This window comes from Panthera uncia, chromosome D1 (assembly GCF_023721935.1).
Source record: "Panthera uncia isolate 11264 chromosome D1, Puncia_PCG_1.0, whole genome shotgun sequence".
Taxonomy (NCBI): domain Eukaryota; kingdom Metazoa; phylum Chordata; class Mammalia; order Carnivora; family Felidae; genus Panthera; species Panthera uncia.
In genome coordinates, this window is record NC_064808.1 from 33,032,912 (window position 1) to 33,042,230 (window position 9,319).

Here is a 9,319-nt window from a genome sequence, read left to right on the forward strand (position 1 = left end):
AATATCATTCATAAAACACCCTTATGAGATAATCTGCCGGTTACCAATTTATTCTTCAATTTAAATTTAATCTCCTTTGCTTGTTTTATGATACCACAGCTAGAGCTTATAAAACTTTCTCCTTTGCCAGCTGGCACAATGTTATGCTTTCTTTCAGAGGCTACAGGAGGAGTAGTGAAGGAGAAAAGTGTTTCTTTTACTATCTGCTGGCTCCTGCATGATTCAGCAGCCAGGTGTGTGGAACATCTAGGGTAATACCTTCCCGTGGATTTCAATGACAACCCAGCGGCCATTTTTAAGAGAGTTCTTCTGGCATCACAATGGGTGTTTTCCCATTTGGCAGCCCCAGCCTGTGGCTCCTTCATAAATTTCACCATTTGGTGGGCACAGTCTATCTAACAAGATCTTAATTTGGTGTGTTGATGGTAGTAGTCTACCATGTGTGTTTCTTTCTTGGACACTCTGCCTCAGCCATTGAGATAGTGACCATTCCCTATATCTGCTGTTCCCATAATCTTGGCGATTCTTTTTATCTCTTAGGAATTAACTACCTGTTTCGACTTTTTTTTAAAGGATTTTTTAAAATTTTTTTTAATGTTTATTTCTTTTTGAGGGACAGAGAGAGACAGCATGAGCGGGAGAGGGCAGAGAGAGAGAGAGAGGGAGACCCATAATATGAAGGAGGCTCCAGGCTCTGACCTGTCAGCACAGAGCCCAATGCGGGGCTCGAACTCCCGAGCCGTGAGATCATGACCTGAGCCGAAGTCGGAGGCTCAACCGACTGAACCACCTAGGCTCCCCTCCTGTAATATTTAAAGTATCTTATTTTGCCATAAGTATCTAGAGAAACAACAACCAACTGAGCCATCCAGGCGCCCCATGACCTGTTTCTACTTAATGTTATATTATATTATTTTTCCATTCAAATTGTAGAGTGGTTCCATCTCCTGACTTTAATCCGACTGACACAAATCAGTATCAGATGTCCTGTTTTACCAGTGAGGGGCAGCTTAACTTTATGTGAGCCTTAGGTTTCTCATCTGAACAATAAAATGGATTTACTTATTCCTCCTCTCTCAAATTCACTTTGGACATTAAATTGTTATATATGTGATAGGGTTCTGTATTTGCAATGATACACCGTTTTAATGTACCACCACTAAAATTGTGGCCATATTTCAAATCATTGATATGTTTATTCTCGAAGAAATCACAGAATCCTAAACCCCATTCCCTGGGTAATAAATGTGTAGAAGTTTCAAACAGCTGGACCAAAGAGAAAATTCTCACAGGAAGGGCCTTTTCCCTACCAGAGAGGGTACTTGTATTTAGACCAGCTGCCATTTTATTTTCTATACAATTGTCATTTAGTCATTTGCACGTCACCTGTATAGCTTATAGACCTCTCATTCTTCCATGGCCTGCAGGATACATCCTAGCTTATGTTATTTATATTTTAGCCTACGCTGTAATCTGTAGCTTTCATCATCAGAAAATATAAAGCTAACACTTAAAATTCACATCATAGTATTGCTCGGGATGATGTGTACACTAAGTAAAGCCAATTAACTGAAATATATAGACCAAAATAAATTATGAAAAATGTTCTATAATTAATAATTCGAACATGCAGTGTGTTCCAATTATAATAAAGATCCATTCACAGTCCTTATCCTAGAGACTCTGCACAGCTCACTGGTCACTTGATATCTAAAAATTAAGAGGACTTCTCAAAGCATGAGGTACCTCAAGAGATAAGATCATCTTTGAAGAAGTGAACTAGTTGTCGACAGGGATATATATGTGTCTCTTGGACACATTTCAGATCACTAATTAAAATCATCTCATGTGGGGAGATACATTTCCATGCTAAGAGAAATATCTTCTTTGAGCTACAATATCTTGTACTTTAAAATGAGTAGCTGTGAGGAACAAGTGAGATAATCAGGGCAGAATTATAAAGTAAATATATAGATTTATAATATAATATATATTATATAAATATATTGTATATTAAACCAATTATATATTATATACACTTTTATATAAAATATATAATTTTTGTTACACAAAATTTTTATTATATAAAAATTATATATTGTAAGTTTTTATATTTAAAATATTTTATTTAAAATATTTATATGTACTATTTGCAAAAATATTTATATATAATAAAAATATGTAATCATATATATATAATTCCAGTTGAAGGAAAAGGCTCTTTGGTATACAAAAAACCTTAAGAAGTCACTTAACCTCTCTAATCCTCTTTTTCATTATATGTAAATAGTGGTAATACAAAGGATTCTTTTTTTAGGGTTGTTATAAATGCTTTAGCTGGTAAGTAGGACATAGAACGCATTCAGTATAAATCGTCCATTATTATTATTTTTATAAACATTTTTTTCAATGTTTATTTTTGAGAGACAGAGAGAGACAGAGTGTGAGTAGGGAAGGGGCAGAGAGAGAGGGAGGCACAGAATTCAAAGCAGGCTCCAGGCTCTGACCTGTCAGCATAGAGCCTGATGCAGGGCTCGAACCCACGAACTGTGAGATCATGACCTGGGCCGAAGTTGGACGCTCAACCGACTGAGCCACCCAGGCGCCCGATTTATTATTATTTTTATTACAATTATATTGAGATACTGTTCTTTTCACTCCTCTGCACTACACATAGAAAAAGCACGGAATATTGTCTGTGACCGAATACTTTATTCTCCTGCTTGTCTGGACAGAGTAGAAACTTTGATGAAATCAGACATTCAGTGACAAATAAAATCAGTCACTTGGTTTGAACATGTCTTCCAGCTGTAAGACTCCAGTCAGCCACTTATAATCTGGGTTCTCTGGGCACCCAAAATCTTTGGGGAAGTAAAAGTACCTCCCAAGAGTTTTCTTGCATTTATCATCTGTGACTTGGTAATTTATCCACATTTACCTTCAGACTGAGTCTGCCAATGAGGTACTTTGAGAGAGCTTGACTGCGGAAAACATGAAAATACATGAAATACTGCTCACCTGAAAAAGTAAATCACTGTCATCACTCTGTTTGAATGTGCTCTGTTTGTATGAATAGCTTTAGATTGTTCCATACAGTGTGGACCGTGATTCAAACATCAGGTTACTCTTCACCGGTCTATTGAATGCGTGCTGGAATTATTTCATATAATGTTCTTTTCTCCCAAATAATACTGCTTTTTGCAACTTTCATTTAAAACTGACTAACGTAAGTTCACTGATACCATTTTCTCAATTGCAGTTTTCAGAATTATTGATTGTATAAAAGTTATTCCCCCCAAAAGTAGTTGCAATTCTTAAGAAATTACCCTAAGTATAGTTTTTAAAATACAGTTTTAAATCATTACCTTCCTTTTTTTATGGGCTCACATCTGAATTGCCATTTTTAGCATTTTTTACAGAGCATTTCTCAACTATTAACTTCTCATCGTGGGCAATTTCAGGCTCCTTTGTGTGGAATGATAGTAATTAAAAGACCTTCCATCAAGTGACATGATACTCAAGTTCACTTGCCTTAGCTTCTCTTCCTAAATTTCTACTTTGAAAGTGGAATTGAGTTATCTTTAAACAAAGTTTCCTTTAAATTACTAAGTTTTATTACGTGAAGAACATAGAGAAAAAACAATCGATACTTTGGCATATAGAAAACTCCATTTTGTTTTAAAAGGAAAATGAAACTTAAAATAGGATGTTCTGCCTTCATGTCACCATTCTGCCATCCGTGTTATGGCCACAAGAACTTATTTGCTGTCTTGCATTTCAGTTTTGTTTGTAAACAAAATATATCATTATTATAAGATACAGTTTGCAAGGAAAATATAATCAATGCATCACAATTATAATCAAATGATTAAAAATTCTTCCTGGCACAAAAATCTCAAATAATATACAGTTTCCCTTGCAGCTTAGGGTCACAATTTATGTTATTCCACCCATTCATCCAGCATGTGTTAATGACTTGTCACTATCTACTGCAGATTGAACATTTCAATTTATAAAATGATGCCATCAAAATTATTAATATAATAAGCTCAGATAATTGTTCACATACTATCAACAGTCTAAGATGCAATCACAAGTTTCTACTGGGAATAATTATAAAAGATGGAACTCTATTTTATTGAGGAGAGCTAGAGAGGAAATGCCTAGCAGAGTAAGTATAGATATTTTACATAGAATTCATAGGAATAATATAAAGGTAAGGCCAAGAAATTCTAAGAGTTGAATAGAATCTCTGTCTAACATGGGGTGGAATATATACCATTTTAATCCCCTCATATAGCTGAACCAATAAATATCGAAAAAACTGCTGTATTGGCTGGGACAATCGATTCTGATTATCAAAGAGAAATGGGGTTGCCACTGAAGAGTGGTGGCAAGAGGAACTATGTCTGCAATCCATAGGATTCACTAGTCATGTCATAATACATTTATTCCCAAGTAATAATTGTTAATGAGAACTGTAGTTCTCATTGAAAAATAAAGCATACAGGGGCACCTGGGTAACTCAGTTAAGTGTCTGACTCTTGATTTCGGCTCAGGTCATAATCTCACGATTTATGAGTTTGAGACTCGTGTTGGGCTCTGAGCTGACAGCTGGGATCCTGCTCAGGATTTTCTCTCTCCCTCTCTCTGACCCACCCTATCACTGCTTGCTCTCTCTATCTCTATCTCTCAAAAATAAACATAAAAAAGTCTTTAAAAAAGAAAAGAAAATTATGAAGATAGAGTCATTTACTAATAATAAAATAAAATAATAAAATTATTATTTTAAAATTAAAAAATAATAAAAATATTTCCTCACAGAAAAATAATGAAATCAACCTGCTGAGTTGTTAGAAGAGGTAAGGATACAATAAAAACAGGAATGGAAGCAAGCTGTGATGATCTAGTTCAGCTAAATGGGTGCTAGAGAAGAAAAATTATAGGAGCAATGTTTTTGATGTTATTCTTGCTATTTACTGTAACGCTTCTCTCTTAAATTTTATATCGAGTATCCATGGTACCTCCCTTCACAATTTAAAATCCTGCTGAAAATATGACTGAGTTGACTCCATCCTGCCATAACAGGAATGGTTCAGGCTTTCCATGTTTACCGGTGGTGCTGGTGACGAGGGGGTGGAATGTGAATTTCTTATTCCTAGTAGAGGGCATGAATGGATGCTGAATGGCAAAACTGATTGGATGTGCTAGTTATTCTCTGTTTATTTTGCATGTTTAATTACCATTCTCTTTAACTTGCTGTTACCACTATACCCTATGTCATTTGGGCTCTGTCACCCTCTGGGGTGCAGATAGCCAATGGAAGGGACTGGCAGAATATCAGAAAATAAAAGAAGAGAAAAAGTAAAGTAATGATTCCCATACTCTGTTCCTGTCATTTCCTGGTGGTGGCTGTGTTACAAGGAACCAGCTTCTGGAGGGTGGCTTATTTTTCATCATTTCTCTCCTGGCTACCGTAATCTTGTTCATGCGTCTTTAATTTTAGGTCTAGATACGGTAATGGTCGCTTCATGATTGCTATTGTCCTCTTCACACCCAACACACATTGGGTGAGTAGGTAGCTTAAAACCTTCCCTTTGCTTATACCTCTGTAAGTAGTCCCTTCACTGAACCCTTCTCAGAGAAAACTTTGATATACTCAGTGTTGTCAGCTGGGTACTTGACTATTACCCAAATCAATGAAATTTTTCCTCAATACACGTCACCTTCCTGCTAATATTTTCTCCTATAGCCTCTGTTCATTTCCATCTACGCTTAACTTTTCTGCAGAAGGTACTTTTAGCCTGTGCTATCGGTAACATTTCATAAAACAAACAGGTTAAATAACAAACTCAGTTAAGAAAAGATTTACCGAAAATGATGTGGTTAAATATTTTACTGTGAAAAAATAAAAACGAATCCAGGATTGATGAGACAATGGACAATAGAATGTAGACATTAGAGTTACTTTAGCTTCATGGACCCTTTTGTTTCTCAGAGACATTTTCCTTCTTAAATATCTTTCTTTTTATATGTTTGTGGAACACGTTTATTGAGCTGCTACAATCTCCCTATTGTACCAATGTAATGTAATGATGATTAGAGTTGGAAAGGATTTTAGTGATCACTTAGTCCATTTCTTTATTTAGCTGATCCAGAAAACAAGGCCAAGAGTGAGGAAACTTGGCCATGATCCTGCAGATTATGACCAGCAAAGCCTGGTGTGTGTGGGTCCTTGACTCTAAGTGCAATGAGGGCATCCATGGGCAACAAGACATACAGCTCTTATCTATAAATTGTCCTTATGATAATTGTGTTTTGTAAATGTAAATGTATATTTAACATATCACATGTTATGGTGCATGTCAACATTTATGGATATATGAATAGGAATATAGGTAGGAATAGGGATATCTATTACAACATAGAGCTACAGATATGAAGATGTAGAAGATGTAGATAGAGATATTCTAGAATAAAGAGGTCTGCTAGTAAGGGAAGAAGGGGTTCATTCAAGTGCAAGAGTTCTGAAAAGGATTAATGACTAGCCCTGATCATTTATGACAATATTTTCTCCAAAGATCAGAGAAACAACCAGTAACCCTGGCTCTGTCAGGTCCAATAAGCTTTGTCATTCTTAGAATGTTCCAACTGGTTTCACCAAGAGGGCATAAGACAACAGTGAATGGCCTGAAGGGACTACAACTGATTCATTAGCTCTCCTTCCAGTGATGAAGACCAAACATCTCAGTCGTGGAGCCCTCCCAGAGATCCTGCAAGGGCTACACTTGGGAAGTGTTTTCAGAGAACAGGAGCTTTGAGCAAACTGCCCTCTTAGATTCCTTCTTAGATGATGGGACAGTAGGCAGCCTGAGGGATGAGCTCAGAAAGAAAACACATAAAAAGGAAAAACAGAGGGAAATGACATGGCAGGGTTTTGGATTTATTACAGATTAATTCTGATAAGCAAGTTGCTAAAAACACAATGTAAAATGTGCAACAACCTTATACATTAAATCTTGCCCTGATTATGGGGGAAAAAAATAAAACCCTGGTCATCAATTTAGGAACAATTAAACACAAAGAACAAAATTAGTACTGAAACACGTTTCTTTGGCAACAGCATCTAATTCCTTGCTTTGCAGTGGGTGCTGTAAGGTTGATTGGAGCCTAACGCAGGAACAGAACACAGGGGGATTTCTCAGAAAATGTACAGAAGGAATGATTACATGAGTGGAAGGCTGATATCACATATACCACACACTGATAACAAAAGACTACCATTCTCTCTGCAAAAACTTGGAAGATTCTTCAGAATTTTGGAAGTCGCTCAGATAGTATCATTATTGTATAGGGCATGGTTTGGATAAAGAATCCCCACCTCTTTCTTACTTTTTCAATCATATAATAAATAATAGACCAGTTTTATAACATTACTTATTTACTTTTATGAATGAATTTAGTGGGATAATGGAAATAGAAGGGGTCATTTAGAGTTGATGAAAGGTAAGATTATTTCACATTCTCTCTGATGTGTTGTATCCTTTGCCTCTCTGTGAACTTACCTGTGACCACTGATGGAGAAAATAGTACTGAAGACAAGCATGTAGAAATTCTAAAGTTTCAAAGTTAGAGAAAACAGTATTTTCAAAAATCTGTTAAGTCATAAGCAAAAATAGGTTTGTTTAGACTTTAGATACAGTAGATTTACCTGTTTGTGTGTTTTGTTCAGTTACATTCTGTTCAGTTAAGGTCATCACACGGTATAACACATTTGCCAATTTGTCTAAGAGGGAAAGGCTCTGAGACTAACTGCTCAAATAAATGTCTTTTCAAAGAAAATGTGATGTGACAGAAATATGTAAATATGATATAAAGAAAATGTTAATCTACCTTAATTTCTCCATAATACTACATCATAACATATTTCCTTTCACTATAAATGTATAGCATTTTCTGTGTATCTATCAATCTTAAGTATTACTTTGTAATAATCTAACTACCCTTGAAGTCTGTTGAATGGTTATACACTGGGATTCTATTGTGTAGTAACCTTTATTAAATGTCAAGTTTTTGGTCTGATTCTTACAAAATTGCTCCCTGCTAAAGGACCATGACTAATAGTAGTAAGTAGTAATCAATAATCCTAGAGTAATGCCAAACAGAGCAAAACAACAACAAAACAAACAAAACCCACAGATAGAGTATAATTCAGTGTGAAAAGTAAAGTAAGCCATAATTATATCTATACCCTATATTGCTATTTTGTTACTGTGTTACTAATTATTATATATTACTTGATTACTTTTGAACTGGTGGTGGGTACAGACTTTTTTTGATATATCATTTAATATCCTTTCATATGCAAAATATTAAAAAAATAAAAAATAGATTCAAATAAATTTAGCATAACTTTATACCTATCTCTAGTGGTATGACCCCATCTTTGGGATTCCAGTGTGTGTGAATACATGAGGGCTGATGTTCCCACACAACACCAATCAATTCTCAGACACCAGCAGGATGTGCAAGAATTCAACTCAGTTTGGACACTTTCTACCCAGAGATAGTATCAGATTCCACTGGGAAAAGGTCAGTCCTACAAGACCATCCCACCTCCAACTTCAGATGTTGGGTACAAGTCCAAGTTGTTTCTTGTACTTCTGACTTACTGCCCAGGATCTCCTTTTTGATACTTCAGTTAGTTAGCTAGAGTGGTTCACACAACTCACAGAAACATTTTACTTACTAGATTACTGGCTTATTATAAGAGGATATAACTCAGAAAATCTAGATAGAAGAGATGCCATGGGTAAAGTATAGGGAAAGGCCACAGAGCTCCGGATAACCTCTGCAGGCACATCACTCCAGCACCTCCATGGGTTCACAACCTTGAAGCTCTCCAAACCTCATCCTTTTGGGTTTTTATGGAGACTTCACTATATTGGCATGATTGATGAAATCATTGCTAGTTGGGACAGATTCAACCTCTCGCTCCATGCCCCTATCTGCAGGCCTCAGGTCGGACTTAAAGTTTTACCCTTGAGGACAAGTTTGGTTCCCTTGGCAACCAGCCATCAACAATGTGTGACCTAGGGGAATTCCAAAAGGCCTCTCATTAAGGTAATAAAAGACACATTTGGGGCGCCTGGGTGGCTCAGTCGGTTAAGCGTCCGACTTCGGCTCAGGTCATGATCTCGCGGTCCGTGAGTTCGAGCCCCGCGTCGGGCTCTGTGCTGACAGCTCGGAGCCTGGAGCGTGTTTCAGATTCTGTATCTCCCTCTCTCTGACCCTCCCCCATTCATGCTCTGTCTCTCTC

The 9,319-nt window shown here is 36.5% G+C and overlaps 1 long non-coding RNA gene across 3 annotated transcripts; it reads right to left on the reverse strand.

Annotated features, from left to right (window-relative positions):
• Window positions 1-2,692: 2,692 nt before the first annotated feature.
• LOC125916519 (uncharacterized) lies at window positions 2,693-9,043 on the reverse strand. 3 transcript variants are annotated; one of them, XR_007455949.1, is made up of 3 exons: window positions 8,750-9,043; window positions 7,566-7,655; window positions 2,693-2,981 (listed from the first exon to the last, which is right to left on the reverse strand). It is a non-coding gene; the product is annotated as an uncharacterized LOC125916519 (long non-coding RNA). The 3 variants fall into 3 exon arrangements; XR_007455952.1 differs by lacking the exon at window positions 2,693-2,981 and adding an exon at window positions 6,710-6,870; XR_007455948.1 differs by lacking the exon at window positions 2,693-2,981 and adding an exon at window positions 6,710-6,882.
• Window positions 9,044-9,319: the final 276 nt, after the last annotated feature.